Consider the following 10224-nt stretch of genomic DNA (forward strand, 5'->3'; position numbering starts at 1 on the left):
AAAGCTCACACACCACAGTATACACTTCTCTGGCTCGTCAGGGCGCTCACTGCTTGCATCCTTGTGGAGGAATCTAGAAGGGAGGAAGCCTCAAGCAAATCCGCCAGTCATTTTAAAACCTGTTTATGTCATTAGCTGTAGCGATCCTGGGTCAGGCTAGAAACAGCCATGAGTCTATTAAATCGATGCCTGCCATACAGATCTCTGTTTTGCCTAACTGATGGAGATGTGTGATTATAGTCGCCTCACTAACACACCTTGGCATTCAAATCAGAGTAAAAGACATCGACAGCACACCACATTTTGATTTTGACAAGAACACTACTTGCATTGCAGTAGTGTTCTTGTCATCATCAGCTATCATGGATTATGTAAGTTGAATATGAAAGACATTTTTTTTATGAGAATGGTTACACCTTTATGTTTTGGCTTCATGCTTAATGCTTACAGAACTGCTATTTAATTCCCACATTTTCCACAGGTCATGGACAGAGTTGCGCTCTATAATTTTACCGGTATCATGAACAAAACTGAATCCACTGACCCCTTTTGTGCTCAATTCTTAGTGGGTCCTTTGGTTTGGGGCATTTTCAGTGTGCCTTCTGTATGTGTGGGTGTGCCTGCCAGTGTGTGGCTTCTGTGGATCCTCATTCAGAGGCAGCGCAGCGGTTTGACCAACGACGTCTACATGCTCAACCTCACCATCATGGACCTGATCTACAACATTTTCAAACTTCCAGGCACGATTAATTTCTTTGTCTGGCAAGATTATATCTTCTTTTACCTAACCAGTTTCCTTGAAGGCTTCAGTTTAAATGGACGTCCTTTCTTCATGGCTTGTATCTGTGTGGACTGCTACATTGCTGTGTTTTTCCCCATAAAATACATGAACATGAAGCAGTCCAGATACAGAATGGTTGTATGTGTAGTCATCTGGGTTTTCACATTGGCTTTTGACCTGTATTTTGTATTTAGTGAAAACATACAATACTTAATCGGTGGGATCCCACGTATTTTTCCAATCACCACCATTGTTTTCTGTGATCTCTCTATCTTTCACGCTCTGAGAAAGCCAGATCCTTCTGGAAGGAGTGAAATCCACCCACAAAAACAGAGAGCTCTGCAGACCATCACCAACAGCTTCATCATGACCATGGTGTCCTACCTCCCGCTACTGGCTGTACAAATGCTCTCAGGTGTGATTCCTTTAAGTCAGCAAGAACAGTTATGTAATATTAGAAGGCCTGGTTTAATTTTTTCCATGATGGGGACCACCATCTTGCCTCTTCTCTACCTGGGGAATTTGGGGGGCTTAAAGGACCTGACCAGGCGTGTTTGTGTCAGAAATGTGTGAAGATTAATTATCTATAGACAACACGTAATCGACAGCTAAAAAGCTCAGAAATGACTCATCATATTCCAGCAAATGATCGTTTTTATGAATAACCACCTTTACAAGGACTGGGGCTTCTATTTTAATGAATGGTTGTTTTTGTAGCTTAGTATTTCCCTTATGTTAACTTAGATATCTTTAAGGGCACCTTTTGTTTGGAGCAATGTCTGCATTGACTTGTTAGACATTATGGTAGATGTTGTGTTACATTTAGGTTGCATTCTATTCCCTGTGCTGTTGCCACTAACTGACACTAATGATGTGCTTGTGCAAATGAGACCCACCCAGGTGATTGGGTATGTCTGTGTCTTTTATGCCATGGAACTTTGCCATGAGCAAAGGAACCTTGCCTTTTATCTACTGGTATACAGGAAATTTGATTGAAACTTTTCAGCGATTCTAAGGATAGAGCATTTGTCATAATTTGGCTGTTAGGCTACAGCTGTTATGTGCATTTATAAAAAGGGCTGTTGAAGAAAAAAATACATAGGGATCTATTATTATGGAAGCTTTGAGCAACATGGGTTCACAAAGAGTGTTTGTGGAATTCACATTATCTGAGCTTATATCACCACGTGATTTTTTATATAATGCATGACGCCTTCTTCTAACTGATCAAATGTACTTCCTGTCACTGAGTTACAAATTCCAAATTAATTTTGTTTACGTTTTCTTTGTATAATGCTCTTTACTTTTTAATCTATTCTATTTCCCTTTTATGCTTTTATTTGCTATCACTGTTTGCTTTTGTTTATGTAAAGCACATTGAATGACCTCTGTATGTTTGAAATGCACTATATAAATAAACTTGACTTGATCAAGAGGTCAAAAAAGATTCATATTGCTCTGACATTTTGCGGAGAGAATATGCAGGACTGAGCGGCGGTCATATTTTGTATCGCCTTGCGGTACATCCAGTTTTAAAAACTGTTCATGTTATTAGCTGTGACCCTAGGTCAGGCTAGAAACAGCCATCAGTCTATTAAATTGATGCCTGCCATACAGATGTCTGTTTTGCCTAACTGATGAAGATGTGTGATTATAGTCGCCTCACTTGGCACACACTTTGGCATTCAAATCAGAGTTAAGCACACGGACGGCCCACATTTTGCTTTTGACAAGAACACTAGATAGATACTTTATTGATCCCCAAGGGGAAATTCAAGTTTTACTACTTGCATTGCAAAGGCATAATTTCCTGTCATCATCAGCTACCATGGATTATGTAAGTTGAATATGAAAGACATTTTTTATAACACTGGTCACACCTTTATGTTTTGGCTTCATGCTTAATGCTTACAGAACTGCTATTAAATTTAAATTTAATTTAATTCACACATTTTCCACAGGTCATGGACAGAGTTGCGCTCTCCTATAATGTTACCAGTATCATGAACAAAACTGAATCCATTGACCCCTTTTGTGCTCAATTTTTAGTGGGTCCTTTGGTTTGGGGCATTTTCAGTGTGCCTTCTGTATGTGTTGGTGTGCCTGCCAGTGTGTGGCTTCTGTGGATCCTCATTCAGAGGCAGCACAGCGGTTTGACCAACGACGTCTACATGCTCAACCTCACCATCATGGACCTGATCTACAACATTTTCAAACTTCCAGGCACGATTAATTTCTTTGTCTGGCAAGATTATATCTTCTTTTACCTAACCAGTTTCCTCGAAGGTCTCAGTTTAAATGGACGTCCTTTCTTTATGGCTTGTATCTGTGTGGACTGCTATATTGCTGTGTTTTTCCCCATAAAATACATGAAAATGAAGCAGTCCAGATACAGAATGGTTGTATGTGTAGTCATCTGGTTTTCCACATTGGCTTTTGGCCTGTATCTTGCATTTATTGAAAATGTACAATACTTCACCAGTGGGATCCCACGTTTTTTTCCAATCACCACCATTGTTTTCTGTGATCTCTCTATCTTTCACGCTCTGAGAAAGCCAGATCCTTCTGGAAGGAGTGACATCCACCCACAAAAACAGAGAGCTCTGCACACCATCACCAACAGCTTCATCATGACCATGGTGTCCTACCTCCCGCTACTGGCTGTAGAAATGTTCTCAGGTGTGATTCCTTTAAGTCAGCAAGAACAGATATGTAATATTAGAAGGCCTGGTTTAATCTTTTCCATGCTGGGGACCACCATCTTGCCTCTTCTCTACCTGGGGAATTTGGGGGGCTTAAAGGACCTGAACAGGCGTGTTTGTGTCAGAAATGTGTGAAGATTAGTTATAGACAAGACCTAATTGATAGCTAAAAAGCACAGAAATTACACAAGTAAATGATCATTCTCATGAATAACCACCTTATAGGGACTGATGGGGCTTCTATTTTAATGAATGGTTGTTTTTGATGCTTACGTTAGCTTAGGCGTCTTTAAGGGCATCTTTTGTTAGAAGTAATGTCCGCACTGACTTGTTAGACATTATGGTGTAGATGTTGTGTGTGTTACAATCTGTATTCCCTATGCTGTTGCTACTAACTGACACTAATGATGTGCTTGTGCAAATGAGACCCACCCAGGTGATTTGGTGTGTCTGTGTCTTTTATGCCATGGAACTTGGCCTTGAGGTCAGATGAAAGGCACTCTCTCATAATACCTCTTGGGTCTTTGCCTCTTTGTGTGACCTGCAGATTGACACATTTTGAAATGGCCTTGGTCATCTCTTCTCCACATTCTGGGGACCATCTTATGGTTTAGGCTATATCAGTTGAAAAAATTTGAATGTTGTTTGTGACTGGACATGGGGGTAGTCGCACAATTTCCCAATTTTTCCCAGTTTTCTTTAGAGATCAGTGGATGTGTAGGCTCTAACCTCTAGCCTCTAACCCTGATTGTTGGCCACATCTTCTCAAATGATGTACAGTATGTGGCCCCCTGTTACAGCTGTTATGTGCATTTATAAAAAGGGCTGTTGAAGAGAAAATACATAAGGATCTATTATTATGGAGACTTTGAGCCACATGGGTTCACAGTGTTTGTTGAATTCACATTATCTGAGCTGTATATCACCACGTCATTTTTCATATAATACATATGCCTTCTTCTAACATAACTGATCAAATGTATTACTACTGAATTACAAATTACAAATTTAATGAATTTAACTTGTATGTTTTCTTTGTATTATGCTCTTCACTTCTTAATCTATTGTCCTTTTATGTTTTCATTTGCTATTACTCTTTGCTTTTGTTAATGTAGAGCACATTGAATGACCTCTGTGAAATGCACTATAAATAAACTTGACTTGATTTGACTTGACTTGATTTTTTCCATTATCAAAAGGTCAAAAAAGATTAATATTGCTTTGTGACATTTATGTCATGAGCAATCTTTCAATCTTGGCCTGTTGAAAACTATTGATCATACAATTGCCAAATCTGAAACATATGTATGGCACTGACAGGACTCTTAAACAGATAAATGTGCTCTTATGGAAAAGTCATTTGCAACTTTTTGTTGTTATTCCAATGAATATGCAGCATACTTAGGCTCTTTGGTGGCCTTTACATGAGAAACATGTTTTGGTGCCTTCTAAAGTGTCACTTCAATCAATAAGTTTGAAGAGTGTGCAGCTTATGTGACATGATGTGACAAGTGTTGTCGCTTGTGCTACGTGAATGTGAGCCAGAAGGAGTGTATGCATGACTTTTATTTTCCAGGGTTGTCCACGTCTGACCACTCAACTCTTAAGGGGAGGGACACATTTCTGATTTGATCCACCTTTGAACTAAGCATTTTGTAAATATCTCTATACACATCAACCACACAGGTTTCCATTCGTTTCATAAGGTCAAATCTCATTTTTAACTGCGGCCCCTGATAAACCCAAAGACCGGGTGCAGCAGTTTAATCTCACACCAGGCAGAGACAATATCAGGATCACTACATTTGAAAGACTCAAGTGAGAGTTTTAAAGATTTTTTTATAACAACGTGGAGAGGAATTCCAGTTTAAAGAGACCCTATGCAACTTTCTGCAGGAGACGATCGCTCTTTGTTTACATTTGGAAGTCTGAGACGAAGAACCACGCTTGCAATTTATATATTTAAATATAGCCTATACATGTATAAATGTACACGCTAAAGCTGTCGGGGAAGCTCTGCAGAGAAAATGCAAGCATAAAACGAGCGAAAACGAACAACGAAACCGAAACCAGAGATGAAATCGCCAATCCTGCATAGTTCCTCTTTAAACACATATATTCTGTAGCAGGAATATTTCTGTCCGCCACCTATTTCTGTCAATTTGCCTGTGTAAATGCGCTAGCCGTGACTGTGGTAGTTTTGATGGCACTTCTGGTTATTCAAATGAAAACTGCGTTGTTGCACCCTGGTTGCCCTCTCGACTGCAAATTGACTCATTGTTCTGAGCGTTTTGTATACAAATTACTCGACAGCATCAATATGTCACGCCCTCCTGTGTAATTTATAGAGTTTGGAATGGTGTTTTTTCAGTAAGCCTATTAGCTGGTTTGATGCTCATTGAGTTCAATGCAAATCAAACCAGCTAATAGGTTAACTGAAAAAAAAACACCATACCAATCTCTATGGTGAGTGGGGACTTTGTCAGGATACAGTATCCTGGATCCATGAAATAAGTGGCCTTTAAAAATCTGACTGTCTATGGGAATTTAGGGGTGCAGATACTTGTATTTAAAGGAAGAACATTGATTTATGCAACAATGGAATAGTCTATCCCTTCTTCAACTTCAACTTCAACTTTCCATCTTTATTGTCCCAAAAGGGCAATTGGTTGTGCAGCAAGACATACCCTTATAGACAACACAAATAACAAAACAGGACAGACCATAAAGTGCAGTGTGCACATAGACATACAAAGCTGTACCTGATAAAAGCAGGATAACATCAAAATAAATTAAGTAGATTATAAATAAACATCAAATGAAGTGATCTATTTGAGATCAGTGTTTAGCAGAGATATGGCACTGGGAACAAATGAAAATCTAAATCTATTGGTTTTTACAGTAGGCATCCTGTATCGTGAACCAGATGGTAAGATCTATCTTTTTTAATGTAGATCAGTGAGGATCGAGGCCCGAGGAACGAGGGAGGACGTATAAACAGTGCATGAGAGGCACCCAACGACTCAAAGAGTGAGGATAATTGGAAGTCCACGTGACCAAGATTGTTCCTTAACTGCCTGTTGGTTGTGTGCTTTTGTTGGAAATCACTTTTTACGTTTCAGTGGGCCACAGTTATTACATTTGTGGGGGAAAATATTATGTGATTATTACATTTAAAAAGTGCATAATATCTTTTTGATTATGTTTGTGAATCATTCATATTTGTGGGAAGCTATTACATCACACTCTATGTAAAGTGAAAAATATTTGTTAGTGAAATGTGCAGTCTGAAACTGGGATTAGAATATTCAAATTAAACCTATAGCCTATGCCTACCTGTATTACATATAGGCTATAGGGCTTATTAGTGATTTATGGGTCCAGAGCCATAGAACTCTTCCATGTTATGAGCGAACAGGTATTTCTCATGCATGATTACAATGACACTTCTGTAGATCAATCATCTTCACATGTATGCTTTGCATTCTCTCTTGCGTCATCTTATGTACTAAGCTATTTAGAATGTACTGATAATGTGTTATTGGTCCTGCTAAATGCTGGAAACAAGAACTTGTCAGCCTGAGAAAGAATCAGAATGTTCCTGCAGTGGTTCCAACTTGGGTATTTAAATCAAATTGCTACGAGAGTGATCAGAAACATCATCTGACCGCAAAACTGACCAGCAGAAGGTAATATAAATATTCCTGAGATGACTTACTCCCAAATGATAATGTTTTAAGGCATCATTTGGCTTATGAATCCTCAAGTTAATTTGAATTATAACTGAGGGTTGGGCGGTATACTGTAGATGTAAATGAGTAATTCTAATGTCTATATGTTGCCATTTGTCTTTACTTTGCTTTTATGTCCAGGTTTCACTATGCAGTCCTGGTCCTCAAGTTTCACTCCAAACGAGACCGACGGGCTAGACGTCTTCTGCACTGACTTGTCGGTGGGCCCTTTAGTGTGGGGTATCACCAGTGTTCCCTGTGCGTGTGTGGGGGTGCCGGCCAGCGTGTGGCTCCTGTGGCTGCTCCTCCGGAGGCAACGCAGTGGCTTTTCCAACGAAGTCTACATCCTCAACCTCACCGTCATGGACATGTACTTCACGGTTTTCATGATTCCGGACGTACTGAATTACTTGATCTTCCGCGATAGAGTGTTTTTAAAGATAAGTGACACTATCTACGCTTTTGGCTTGACCGGGCGGCCTCTGCTTATGTCCTGTATCTGCGTGGACTGCTACATGGCTGTGGTTCACCCCATTAAGTACATGGCACTGAAGAACTCCAGATACCGAACTGCATCCTCTGCACTGGTGTGGGCCTTCACGTTGCTCAATGGGATAGGCTGTGCCCTAAAAAGACAGATATTCGCCACATCTTTAACAGCAATCCCTTATGTCTTGACGATTCCAACCATCGTCTACTGTGATGTTTGCATCCTCTGCGCCCTAAGAAAGCCAGACCCCTCTGGAAGGAGAGACGTCCACCCGCAAAAACAAAGAGCCATGCAGATCATCATCGATAGCCTTGTGATGACCGTAGTGTCCTACCTCCCACCACTGATTGTTTTCAGTCTCCTAAGCCCAATAGGCCTGAGCATTGAGGAAAAGATTTGTAGCATCGCTTTGCCTGTTTTGATTGCACCGATGCTAGGCAGCACCATCATGCCTCTCTTGTCTTTGAAAAATCTAGGAAGACTGAGGAATGGGAGGTCGGGTAGTGCATGAACACAGGTGGACGCCATGCATTCCTTCTGCCTGTGCACTAACACATGGTAGCCAATCTCCATGGCTATGTGTTCATTAAGATCACTTGCTTTAATGAATAGTTGGGACAAATTAATGGTTGAATATTTACTTTTTAAAGTTGGGATGTCCATCTCTGTGCATGAAGCCTTTAACCAAAGACCAACCAGATATCATCTGGCTGTTTGCCCATAACAATATGTAAACATTTAGAACAATCTTTTGTGCTTGACAATCCTGTATCTGTGTGAAATGTGTTTAAAAGTCTTATAATATGGGCTTATAGCACTGAGAGGTAGCAAACACCACATTTTTAGAAAGCAGCAGCATTGTATTTGTGTTCATGTTGTTGTATCCATGCTAAAGAGTAAAACCACATCAGTAAACGGGTTGTACATTTCCAATCCTGGCTTGAAAAAATTCTATTTCATGTCTACAAACACTTTGAATTAAAGACTTTGATGTTTGTTGCTGCAGTATTGTTTTTGTTTTTGTTTGTTTCTGTTGCAGTCCAGTGTTAAAAGTCTTTAACATGATACTGATTGATAGACGTTCCACCAGGTTTAATCACGGTTCCATGTCAATGTTCATTTGAATGGTAACTATAACAACCATAGTAACATGATATACCAATTGATTGACGTTCCACCAGGAAATTCAAATGGCAAAGTACACAGTAGACACAAATCACACAGCAGATCCAGGTGCGTTTTTCACATCCAAAAAGAAATCTGGCAAGTCAGTTCATTTTTCTGTTGCATTTCTGACAGGAGAACATGTTGTATGAAGTGAGTGAAATGGATCTTTCAGCAGCAGACTTTTAGTATCGAACTCATCAGACCTCTTGTCTCTTGTCTGTGCTTTTTTAAATGTTAATAATTTTTTAATTTTTAATTCATTTTTAGTCTGTCCAATTAACAATTGTAGCCAATGTCATGGAGACAAACTTTACCACCAAATCTTTGTACTCAAACACCACCACCAACAGCACTGTGGTGTATGACTATTACTGCACTGAGATGCCTGTGGGTCCTTGGATTTGGGGTGGCCTCAGCATCCCTTGTGCATGTGTGGGTGTGCCTGCCAGCATCTGGCTTCTGTGGGTGCTCATTCAGAGGCAACACAGCAGCTCGTCCAACGACGTCTACATGATCAACCTCACCATCATGGACCTCATCTTCAACCTCTTTTCAATACCGGGAGTGATCAATTACTTTGTATGGAAAGATGACTTGTTTTCAAAAATAGCTGATATTCTGTATGGTTTCAACACTTGTGGACGACCTCTGTGTATGACCTGTATTTGTGTGGACTGCTACATGGCTGTGGTTTGCCCCATTAAATATATGAAGATGAAGCGTTCCAGTTACCGCCTAGCAGCCTGTGCAATGGTGTGGGGATTTACTGTGTTTTACGGGGTGATGATGGACATTGACAGACAGCTGGCCACCACATACTTCGCAGTGATTCCATATCTCCTTTCTCTTCCAACCATCACTGCCTGTGATCTCGCTATCCTCCATGCTCTGAAAAAGCCAAATCCTTCTAGAAGAACCGAAGTCCATCCACAGAAGCAGAGAGCACTGCAGACCATAATCAACAGCCTGGTCATGGCCATAGTGTCCTATCTCCCTCCAGTGGTTATCTATGGATTCCAAAATCTCATTACCAAGAGCACCCAGGAGAGGATGTGTGTAATCACTTTGCCTATTTTGATCGCACCTATGATCGGTTGCACCCTCATGCCTTTTCTTTATTTGGACAATCTGGGAAAGCTGAGCGCTCTGCAGGGATGTAGATGCACCTCTGAGACTTTAAGTCTTCAAGCGCAGCATCCTTAATAAACCAGTGTGTTCTAGTAAGCAAGCAAGGAGAAAATCATGATGTACATGCCCTTGTACAGATTTTGTACATGCCTTTGTACAGATCTTGTACATTTCTGCATCAAAGCTGCCTGTTATTAGCTTAATCTGTCATTTATTTAGGTTTAT

Source organism: Sardina pilchardus, chromosome 22, assembly GCF_963854185.1.
Source record: "Sardina pilchardus chromosome 22, fSarPil1.1, whole genome shotgun sequence".
NCBI classification, from domain to species: domain Eukaryota; kingdom Metazoa; phylum Chordata; class Actinopteri; order Clupeiformes; family Clupeidae; genus Sardina; species Sardina pilchardus.